General features: G+C 43.8%; 1 long non-coding RNA gene and 1 other non-coding gene across 2 annotated transcripts; one reads left to right on the top strand and one right to left on the bottom strand.

Annotated features, from left to right (window-relative positions):
- Nucleotides 1–865: 865 nt before the first annotated feature.
- Nucleotides 866–5,935, bottom strand: LOC129832689 (uncharacterized). Its single transcript, XR_008755997.1, has 2 exons — nucleotides 5,446–5,935; nucleotides 866–2,978 (listed from the first exon to the last, which is right to left on the bottom strand). It is a non-coding gene; the product is annotated as an uncharacterized LOC129832689 (long non-coding RNA).
- Nucleotides 5,936–5,995: 60 nt separating this feature from the next.
- Nucleotides 5,996–6,067, top strand: trnat-cgu (transfer RNA threonine (anticodon CGU)). Its single transcript has one exon. It is a non-coding gene; the product is annotated as a tRNA-Thr (tRNA).
- Nucleotides 6,068–12,201: the final 6,134 nt, after the last annotated feature.

Below are 12,201 nucleotides of genomic sequence, written 5' to 3'. Positions count from 1 at the left end.
TCTTCCTTAGGTATCTGACCTCGACTTCCATCGACATCCCGGAGATCCCGGCCCATAGGGATCTGGTCAAACGTAGTGCACTATGTAGGGAATAAGTTGCCATTTGGAACATGGCATGTTGTTTATGTTGGAAACAGGAGTCACGTGAATCTATGGCAGGGGCCTCCAACCCTGTTCCTGGAGTGCTACCCTCCTGTAGGTTTTCACTCCAACCCTGTTCCTGGAGAGCTACCCTCCTGTAGGTTTTCACTCCAACCCCAGTTGTAACTAACCTGATTCAGTTTATCAACCAGATAATTATTAGAATCAGGTGTGCTAGATTAGAATTGGAGTGTAAACCTACAGGAGAGTAGCTCTCCAGGAACAGGGTTGAATTTAAAACCTACAGGACAGTAGTTCTCCAGGAACAGGGTTGGAGTGTAAACCTACAGGACAGTAGTTCTCCAGGAACAGGGTTGGAGTGTAAACCTACAGGAGGGTACCTCTCCAGGAACAGGTTTGGAATGTAAACCTACAGGAGGGTAGTTCTCCAGGAACAAGGTTGAAGTTAAAACCTACAGGACAGTAGTTCTCCAGGAACAGGTTTGGAGTGTAAACCTACAGGAGGGTAGTTCTCCAGGAACAAGGTTGAAGTTAAAACCTACAGGACAGTAGTTCTCCAGGAACAGGTTTGGAGTGTAAACCTACAGGAGGGTATCTCTCCAAGAACAGGTTTGAAGTTAAAACCTACAGGACAGTATCTCAGTGACGTCATTACAACCAGCTATGACCACTGGCATGGCACCCAACTTTCAAAGGAATTACAAATCATAGTTTGTACATGATAAACAAATACTTCAAATACATTAAGGAGGAAAGAATAGTGCAGAGTTAATCACATTATTTATTAACCTGACATTAATGCCTTTTGTTCACATAGAAACCAACAACCAGGTAGTGATTCAGCAAAATACACACAGTAGCACTTGAGTCGACAACAATGGCCAACAGACATGATATTAGTCAACCAGGTAGACGGGTAACAGATCCAACAATGATAAAAGCATGATTTTAAAAACGAGATGTTATGACGTACAAATACAGAGAAAACCGTTAAAAGGTGTCATCGACATGGAAACGTGTATTTTTTTTTTACCTGGACAGTAACTTAAAAAGGTGTTATCTTTCTCTTACATGGAAGGTTTCAGACAGTTTAAGTCTAATCCTGGGCTAAAAAAATAATAAATCACTTTTAATAGAGATTCTCCATTGACCATGCTTTTTATTCTAGGACTAGGCTTAATCTGTGTGTGGGAAAGCGGTTTATAATGTTAAGTCCCAACAGTGTCATTATTATGTAGGCTCATTCTACAGTCACATGGACGGAAGTCATGTTTCACAAATCCCTTTCGGCAATATAAAGTACCAACATGAATCAATCACATTCAATGGATGATAGTTTTAAATTAAACAAGTGGCCAGGAGTCAGCCTGGTCCTAGATCTGTTTGTATGGTCTTGCCCACTCCTACGGTCATTACGGTCATTGTTGGCAAGACAGCACAAACAGATCAGGGACCAGGCTAGACGTCAGTATCCACACAGTAGCAAAATACAGTGTTTTCTGATCACAGCCAGTCATGATAGACTGGTCCCAGATCTGTTTGTGCTATCATGTCAATTCCATGTTTGGCATGGCAAGGAGTTGACACGATAGCACAAACAGATCTGGGACCAGGCTACAGTCATCACGGCACTCAAGCTCTCAGATTGAAGAGCCCCTCTCCAGCTACCCTCAGCTCCCAGACTTCCTCTCAATCCCGTTCCAAGTAACAGCAGAGTGACAAACGAGACTTGGAGGGGTGACTACTCCAACAAGCTCTAATAGAGCCTTTGTACTGTATACCAGGACTACTTTCCACCAGGAAGCTTCCACAAGCAACTCCTCATGGTCTCTTGAGCTCATCTTCCAATAGTAGTGCTTTGATGAAACAGAATCCTATACCTACCCAGTTGTCATACCTATCCAGACCGTTCTTTGATGGTCAGGGCCGAGGGGAAGGACTAGGGAGGGGTTGCAGACTGTCTGTTGAGCTCCAGTAGTAGTAGTAGTAATGTGATGATCCAGCATTACACTGCTTATACCTATCTGCTTATACTTATCAAGACCCTTCAGATCTGCCAACACCCAAGGGTTAGGGGCCAAGGTCATTATCTTATGCTAAGTGGCGTCACTCCTACACGATGCCCCGTCCCTAAACTGACAGTCATCGCATGATATGACATAAGACAATGGGGGAGGGTTAGGGAGTGATTTGGGACTGGCTGTTAGTCTGGTGAGTAGCCGACGCTAGCCGTAATGCAGTCCTTAGGTCTGGAGTATCTAGGACCGTCTCATCTCCCATCTCCGCTGGAATAGGGTGAAGTTGCCCCTAGATGCTGATCTTGGGTCAGTTTAGTATTTTCCCCACTACTGGTTACAGATAGGATTGAGGGAGGGGGAAATGATCCAAGATCTGTACCTAGGGGAAACTTTCCCCCGGGGCCATCTCACTGTCTGAATACGACCATGGCTTCAGTGTTTTCTCCACAGTATGTAGGTCATGAGGAGGACGAGGCCTGCGGAAAGGGCTGCTATGACACACTGGTGGATGGTGAGGACGCTCTCCAGGTTGCCGATGCGTTCCTCCATGGCACTGGTGTGGAAGTAGTCATAGACCCCCGCCCCGATGCTCCACACGGCCCACACAGCATCCACGATCAGGGGCATGGTAGGTCGTCAGAGGGGGTGAGGCTGGTGCTGGGGACCGAGGGGTGTCACAAGGGTGGGACTTCAGGGTCTCTCCAGCTTCAAGGGTTTAACCTACACCTGGAACATGGAGGAGTGGCAGATCAGCGACGGCTTGGGACAGAGCTGGGGTGTCAGTTCAGGGTCTCTCCCGGGTTTTCCAGCTTCTCCCGGGTTCCTACCGCAGTAGCGCTGATTCCCAGGCTTTCTCACCTGCAAAGGAACAGTTGGGAATGTAGCTTTACCAGGTTATATAGAAACAATATTATGAATATAGAATGGAATATGAAATTCAGTTACGGTAAGTAACATCCCCCTCTTCAAAGGGGGTGACACTCTAGACCCAAACTGCTACAGACCTATATCTATCCTACCCTGCCTTTCTAAGGTCTTCGAAAGCCAAGTTAACAAACAGATTACCGAACATTTCGAATCCCACCGTACCTTCTCCGCTATGCAATCTGGTTTCAGAGCTGGTCATGGGTTGACCTCAGCCACGCTCAAGGTTCTAAACGACATCATAACCGCCATCGATAAGAGACATTACTGTGCACCTGTATTCATCGACCTGGCTGAGGTTTTCGACTCTGTCAATCACCACATTCTTATTGGCAGATTCGAAGATCCTTGGTTTCTAAAATGATTGCCTCGCCTGGTTTACCAACTACTTCTCTGATAGAGTTCAGTGTGTCAAATCGGAGGGCCTGTTGTCCGGACCTCTGGCAGTCTTTATGGGGGTGCCACAGGGTTCAATTCTCGGGCCGACTCTCTTCTCTGTATATATCAATGATGTTGCTCTTGCTGCTGGTGATTCTCTGATCCACTTCTACGCAGACGACACCATTCTGTATACATCTGGCCCTTCTTTGGACACTGTGTTAACTAACCTCCAGACGAGCTTCAATGCCATACAACTCTCCTTCCGTGGCCTCCAACTGCTCTTAAACGCAAGTAAAACTAAATGCATGCTATTCAATCGATCACTGCCCGCACCTGCTCGCCCGTCCAGCATCACTACTCTGGACGGCTCTGACTTAGAATACGTGGACAACTACAAATGCCTAGGTGTCTGGTTAGACTGTAAACTCTCCTTCCACTCACATTAAGCATCTCCAATCCAAAATGAAATCTAGAATCGGCTTCCTATATCGCAACAAAGCATCCTTCACTCATGCTGCCAAACATACCCTCGTAAAACTGACCATCCTACCGATCCTCGACTTCGGTGATGTCATCTATAAAATAGCCTTCCACACTCTACTCAACAAATTGGATGCAGTCTATCACAGTGCCATCCGTTTTGTCACCAAAGCCCCATACACTACCCACCATTTCGACCTGTACGCTCTCGTTGGTTGGCCCTCGCTTCATACTCGTTGCCAAACCCACTGGTTACAGGTTATCTACAAGTCTCTGCTAGGTAAAGCCCCGCCTTATCTCAACTCACTGGTCACCATAGCAGCACACATTCGTAGCACGCGCTCCAGCAGGTATATCTCACTGGTCACCCCCAAAGCCAATTCCTCCTTTGGTCGTCTTTCCTTCCAGTTCTCTGCAGCCAATGACTGGAACGAACTGCAAAAATCTCTGAAGCTGGAGACTCATATCTCCCTCACTAGCTTTAAGCACCAGCTGTCAGAGCAGCTCACAGATCACTGCACCTGTACATAGCCCATCTGTAAACAGCCCATCTATCTACCTACCTCATCCCCATACTGTATTTATTTATTTATCTATCTTGCTCCTTTGCACCCCAGTATCTCTACTTGCACATTCATCTTTTGCACATCTACCATTCCAGTGTTTAATTGCTATATTGTTTTCTTTTGTTCCACTGTATTATTAACTGTATGTTTGTTTACTCCATGTGTAACTCTGTGTTGTTGTATGTGTCGAATTGCTATGCTTTATCTTGGCCAGGTCGCAGTTGTAAATGAGAACTTGTTCTCAACTAGCCTACCTGGTTAAATAAAGGTGAAATAAAACATATAAAAATAGGTAGGCTAACGTTACTCTGTTGTAGCTAAACGAGAACTAGCATGGTCAAAAAGTGAAACACACACTTATGATCTTATAGAACACATTTCACTGCCCTGATTCAGGGAACCTGAATAATACTGTATGTTCCACGGAACACACATGTGGAACATAGCTTCGTTTCAAAGCTCAGGCTCACAACATTGTAACGTTATTGTAGCTAGCTAACAACATTGTAATGTTATTGTAGCTAGATAACAACATTGTAATGTTATTGTAGCTAGCTCACAACATTGTAATGTTATTGTAGCTAGCTCACAACATTGTAATGTTATTGTAGCTAGATAACAACATTGTAATGTTATTGTAGCTAGCTCACAACATTGTAATGTTATTGTAGCTAGCTCACAACATTGTAATGTTATTGTAGCTAGCTCACAACATTGTAATGTTATTGTAGCTAGCTCACAACATTGTAATGTTATTGTAGCTAGCTAACAACATTGCAACTTGTTACAGTGCGGTGCACATAACATCAGACAAAGATTATTATTAGGCCCATATGTATTCGACCAACATTCCATGAATTTGCTACCTTCGGTGACCACTTTTGACAATGACACCGGTACAGAACTCTCATATGGTCAGCTAGTTAGCTAGCTAGCTACATCTTTGCTGAGCTATGAACATGCCTAGGACTTACCAAAATGACCCAAGCGCACAGGTTAAAATGAGACACGCTTGCAATCTGCATCCAAGTTCTCTATCTAGCTATAAATCACATAATCGTCAACATATAACGTTCGATGCTCGAGATACCAAACTGGGCTAGCAACATGATCATTAGCTTAGTCACCCACTACATCCGGGTGCAGTGCTACATTCAGGAACACATGGACAGGGCGTGTTCTAAATAGCGTCATACAATCGATCAATGCTGATAATAAACACAACACGTATCCGGCATCATCATCGTCCTATTTTGCTTTGTAGCGGCTAAAGTCACAGTTTAAAAACGACCCATGTAGCTAACTTCCAGTAGCTAGCTACCAACGTCAGTTTTAGCTAAGTGGTCAACTAGAAGATTACATGGTGTGTCTTGGTTTGGAGATGTATGTTTGAGATTGCTCGTCATAAACACTTGTTACTATCAATAAATATATTTGTATCATCTATAACATTTTCCAAACGGATTCAGTCAATTGGCAGGAAAAAGGTTTGAAAACTCATATTTTTCCTACGCACTATTACCAGGCGCGGTGGCCAAGTGGTAAGGCGTCGGTCTCGTAAACCGAAGATCGCGGGCTCGATCCCCGTCCGTGCCTCGGAAACGAAGTCCGTGGTGGACACATTTTTAAACCGGACAGTTCCAACGTGATACTTCATTGTGATATTTGATATATATTTCAAACTCAATATAAAGGTAATGCGTTGATAAAATGTTTAAATTTCAACAATGTACAATGTAAAAAGTTAAATGCAAAGACTTCTCATACATACATACATGGTGTTCATCAAGACAATATATTGGAGACATCAAGGTAAAACAGGTTTAGAGGTAAATCAAATCTAGGAGACATCAATGTAAAACAGTTCTATAGCTAAAAATCTTTCACTTTTATTTCAGACGTTTATTTGGCACGCCCCTCCTAATGACCACCAGTCGGCGCTCCAACTCCAATAGTGTGTATAGACCAGTTAAGTAGCCCAATGAGATTTTATAGACAGATCAGATGAGAGATCAGCCATCATACAATGACACATGGATGAAAGAAACAAAAACTAGACTCTAAAGACTGACTTCTTGTCTATCTTTGTAAATATACATGTTTGTAAATATAGATCTTGTTTCCAATCCAATGCCGTAATAGACAGCCTGATAATAGAGGCCTAAAATATGAAAACATGGTTAGGCAAATCAACGTTCTAAATGTATATTTTACTCAGAAACTTGATAAATCCTAATATGGTATACGAAAACCTTGTTGTTCTGATTATTGTTTGGGAAGAGGAAGGTACAATAGTCATTTATTCCCCACACTTTTACATAGGAGAGTGCAGAGCCAAACCTTTCCATTTGGTGGCAATGGTTTACTGCAAGATCTCAACTGTCTCCAGGACTGTGTTCTTCTGGAGCTCGACATACCTACTGCCTAGTCACCACCACCTAGAATTCCATTTTAGGGAGGGCCTGAAAAGGAGGCTCGCACTACGCGGCCCACACAGCACAGCCAGAGCCACTAGGTTTGGGCTACTGTCTCTAGGTGCTGCACGGGACGATCGGTCAGTACACACACAGAGAGAGGGAGAGAGGTCAGGTGGATTTATTTTTCCCCGGGCAACGTTACCGTTCTGGGACACACGGTAGCCTACTGCTTTTTTTGTTCAGGAACAACTTTAGGAGAATATTCAGCTGTCTTTGGAGAGATGGGCCTATGTTCCATGCCGATAGAGGCAATTTCTGTCATCTGTTTCGTGTCTGACTGTGGACAATTAAACCTGCTTTTTGGAGGATAACATATAAATTTTTCCGAAAGGATTTTACTCATAACATGAAAGTTGTATGGGGATTGCGAATAGGAACCCTGGTCGTGGGCTCTAGAACTCAACAAGTATCCCCTCGTGTTCCAACTGTGCGCTTTGGAGAGTGTGCCCAACCTGTGCAAGGATGACGCGCACGTTGTGTGGCCTACTGTAGCTATGATCGATAGGTTTACATGATGGGTAAATTTGTGAGGAAGTTTTGTTTTACTGTAGTTAACTCTTTACCTTACCCTAAATACTTTTGAGCTACAAAGAAAACAGGCCCATTTCTCTCTCAACTGAACGCTGAAGTGTGAGAGCAAGACGGTTCACTTGAGGTGAGATTGATCATTGTCTTTGCTTCACAACAATAGTTTTACGTTCAAAGCAACTTTACAGTTTTTTTACCCGTTTGGAATGAATAAATAAAATCTTAGTTTTACATGAATGTAGACAAATACATTGTCTAGGGGCTCCCGAGTGGCGCAGCGGTCTAAGCCACTGCATCTCCGTGCTAGAGATGTCACTACAGACTTTGGTTCGATTCCTGGCTGTGATTGGGAGGCCCAAATGAGTGGCACACAATGGTCCCAGTGTTGTTGGGGTAGGCTGTCATAGTAAATAAGAATGTGTTTTTGACTGACTTGCCTAGTTAAATAAAGGTTAAATATTAAAAATAAGGGAGAACCAAGTCACTCTTCATATAAATAATTAAAATGCCTTTATTTGTATAACTTGTTCAATGGAAACGAAGATTAAAAACTTTGTTTAACCTTAGTTTTTAATCAGAGTTTTTCATCTTTGCATTGAACATGCTATACAAATAAAGGCATTTAAATTAATTATATGAAGAGTGCCTTGGTCCTCCTTTCTATTTGATGACAAAATGTACCCCTTTTACCAAAGAGCACCTTCTGTCTACCAAAACCTACTATTGTGTACCTTAGTACCTTCTGTCTACCAAAACCTACTATTGTGTACCTTAGTACCTTCTGTCTACCAAAACCTACTATTGTGTACCTTAGAGCCTTCTGTCTACCAAAACCTACTATTGTGTACCTTAGTACCTTCTGTCTACCAAAACCTACTATTGTGTACCTTAGTACCTTCTGTCTACCAAAACCTACTATTGTGTACCTTAGAGCCTTCTGTCTACCAGAACCTACTATTGTGTACCTTAGAACCTTCTGTCTACCAGAACCTACTATTGTGTACCTTAGAACCTTCTGTCTACCAAAACCTACTATTGTGTACCTTAGCTTCCCTTCCTTCTCTTTTCTACATAATCTATATCGTTTAATTCAGTAAATGGATCATTAGTGTGTTTCACAACTAGCCATGTTTTAGCCGTTGTTCCATTGGTCCTGGTGTGTTAGAGGGTGGGTCTTTGTTTGCAAGGTGAGTAGTGTACTCTCCTCTCAACTGGCCTACAAAGTCCCAGTTTCTGGCCCACAAGATCACCCAGTCCATCTGAACATGTATAGCCACAATGTGACACCCCTGGAGTAGCTTAGGGGTCAAGTGCCTTGCTCGAGGGTACAACGGCAGAAGATGGTGTACTAGAATACCTAGAATCCCACCAAATGTTTTTTCCTGTCTGACTTGGGATTCAAACCGGAATCCCTGTGTGTGTGCGAGCACGTAGGAGTGTGTGTGTGTGTGTGTGTGTATGACTGTGTGTGTGCGAGCACGTAGGAGTGTGTGTGTGTGTGTGTGTATGACTGTGTTTGTGTGTGTGTATGACTGTGTGTGTGCGAGCACGTTGGAGTGTGTGCGTGTGTATGACTGTGTGTGTATAACTATGTGTGTGTGTGTGTGTGTGTGTATGACTGTGTGTGTGTGTGTGTGTGTGTGTGTGTGTGTGTGTGTGTGTGTGTGTGTGTGTGTGTGTGTGTGTGTGTGTGTGTGTGTGTGTGTGTGTGTGTGTGTGTATGTGTGTGTGTGTGTGTATGACTGAGTATGTGCGAGCACGTAGGAGTGTGTGTGAGTGTATGACTGTGTGTGTGTGTGTGTGTGTGTGTGTGTGTGTGTGTGTGTGTGTGTGTGTGTGTGTGTGTGTGTGTGTGTGTCTGTGTGTGTGTGTGTGTGTGTGTGACTGTGTGTGTGTGTGTGTGTGTGTGTGTGTATGACTGAGTATGTGCGAGCACGTAGGAGTGTGTGTGAGTGTATGACTGTGTGTGTGTGTGTGTGTGTGTGTGTGTGTGACTGTGTGTGTGTGTGTGACTGTGTGTGTGCATCCGCGTGGTGCTTCTGCTCCAGGCCCTGGGTGTTGAGCTGAAAACGTCAGTGACTATATCTGTGTGTGATCCTCACCAACAGCTTCATAGTTCTCACACCTAGTCTAGAAATGCTTGATTAGTTTGCAACAAAACCCTCCGCACACACACACACACGTCCCCACACGTAGGGTGCTAAACCCATCAGGATGTTTTCTCACTGACATGAATCATGTTTTTAAATAGATCCCCACAGGCAGGCTGAGGGAATGTGTGATTTATGGCGGACTATGTTATCTCCAATATTAGCATGTCGCTCATACAGTCGGCATATACTGAGGGTATGACTAAGTTGTTGATTTGATGACATATGGTTCGTCCCAAATCATACCCCATTCCCTGGTGTGCTACTTTTGACCAGGGTCTTCACGTCCCAAAATCGCACCCTATTCCCTGGTGTGCTACTTTTGACCAGGGTCTTCACGTCCCAAAATCGCACCCTATTCCCTAGTGTGCTACTTTTGACCAGGGCCTTCGGGTCCCAAATCGCACCCCATTCCCTAGTGTGCTACTTTTGACCAGGGCCTTCACGTCCCAAAATCGCACTCTATTCCCTAGTGTGCTACTTTTGACCAGGACCTTCACGTCCCAAATCGCACCCTATTCCCTAGTGTTCTACTTTTGACCAGGGCCTTCACGTCCCAAATCGCACCCTATTCCCTAGTGTGCTACTTTTGACCAGGGCCTTCACGTCCCAAATCGCACCCTATTCCCTAGTGTGCTACTTTTGACCAGGAACCTATACGTCCCAAAATCGCACCCTATTCCCTGGTGTGCTACTTTTGACCAGGGCCTTTACGTCCCAAATTGCACCCTATTCCCTAGTGTGCTACTTTTGACCAGGGCCTTTACGTCCCAAATTGCACCCTATTCCCTAGTGTGCTACTTTTGACCAGGGCCTTCACGTCCCAAATCGCACCCTATTCCCTAGTGTGCTACTTTTGACCAGGGCCTTTACGTCCCAAATCACACTCTATTCCCTAATGTGCTACTTTTGACCAGGGCATTTACGTCCCAAATTGTACCCTATTCCCTAGTGTGCTACTTTTGACCAGGGTCTTCACGTCCCAAATCGCACCCTATTCCCTAGTGTGCTACTTTTGACCAGGGCCTTTACGTCCCAAAATCGCACCCTATTCCCTAGTGTGCTACTTTTGACCAGGGCCTTTACGTCCCAAATTGCACCCTATTCCCTAGTGTGCTACTTTTGACCAGGGTCTTCACGTCCCAAATCACACCCTATTCCCTAGTGTTCTACTTTTGACCAGGGCCTTCACGTCCCAAATTGCACCCTATTCCCTAGTGTGCTACTTTTGACCAGGGCCTTCACGTCCCAAATTGCACCCTATTCCCTAGTGTGCTACTTTTGACCAGGGCCTTTACGTCCCAAATTGCACCCTATTCCCTAGTGTGCTACTTTTGACCAGGAACCTATACGTCCCAAAATCGCACCCTATTCCCTATGCACCTTGGTCAAATGTAGTGCACTATAGAGAATAGGTTGCCATTCCAGACACAGACATATAGTATACACGGGGTTGAAGTTGTCACAAGGTAGTTGTTGATTTGAGGACGGTGCAGTAGGTTATTTAAAGGGCCAGTGCGGTTCTCTGACCAGGGATCACAATAATGAACCACACATGGTTTTGGTTTGGAATGTTAGTGCAGTAAACAGAAAAAAAAAACGGAATAACTTTGACCTGTTGGAAACTTTTTTATGAAAGGCGTATTCTTCGTCTGACTTCGTCAAGCGGAGAAGAGATGTTCAGAAAGAAGGATATAATAATAAACATTCACATTTTACAATTAAATCCTTTAATAGAATTTTCCTTTATCAGATTATGCTAATTAAATAAACATATTTCCCTTGAGAGTGGGAAGTTTTTTCTTTCTGAATAATGTTATTCTGAATAATGACAATATAGTTATTTTCATCATTGTATGTAACCACTATGGACCTGTACCAAGGCCACTCATACCAAAAGACTAAGAAATGGGACCCAGTGTCTCTATGCTTGGCACTAAACATTAACAACCTCTTAAGGATTGGACCCTTTTTTCCCAATTTTTGCCTAAAACGACATACCCAAATCTAACTGCCTGTAGCTCAGGATCTGAAGCAAGGATATGCATATTATTGATACCATTTGAAAGGAAACACTTTGAAATTTGTGGAAATGTGAAATTAATGTAGGAGAATATAACACATTAGATCTGGTAAAAGATAATACAAAGAAAAAACATTGCTATTTTTTTTTGTACCATCTTTGAAACGCAAGAGAAAGGCCACAATGTACCATTCCATTTTAGGTGCAATTTAGACCAATCCCATAGAGGTTAAGGAGGCAGATTGGGGATAAGGCTCTGCAATAGACTATCGTCCCGTCCAGGCTGTGTACATCAAGCTGCCTCACGCTGACATGTCCAAAGCTTATTACTTTGTTTTAAGACCTGTACAATGAGTTCTGTGTAGCTGTCACCTATCCAGTCTAGAGTCAGTGGAGGAAGGAAGACAGGAAGGAAGGAAGGAAAGAAGGTTGGAACTAGGGCCTTGCTCCAAGGAGTTTTTCCCAGCCACTGTGCTTCTACACCTGCATTGCTTGCTGTTTGGGGTTTTAGGCTGGGTTTCTGTACAGCACTTTGTGACATCAGCTGATGTC

The sequence above is a fragment of the Salvelinus fontinalis genome, chromosome 2 (assembly GCF_029448725.1).
Source record: "Salvelinus fontinalis isolate EN_2023a chromosome 2, ASM2944872v1, whole genome shotgun sequence".
NCBI classification, from domain to species: domain Eukaryota; kingdom Metazoa; phylum Chordata; class Actinopteri; order Salmoniformes; family Salmonidae; genus Salvelinus; species Salvelinus fontinalis.
Note: the sequence above shows the minus strand (reverse complement) of the source record. Positions and strands in the feature narration are given on the sequence as shown.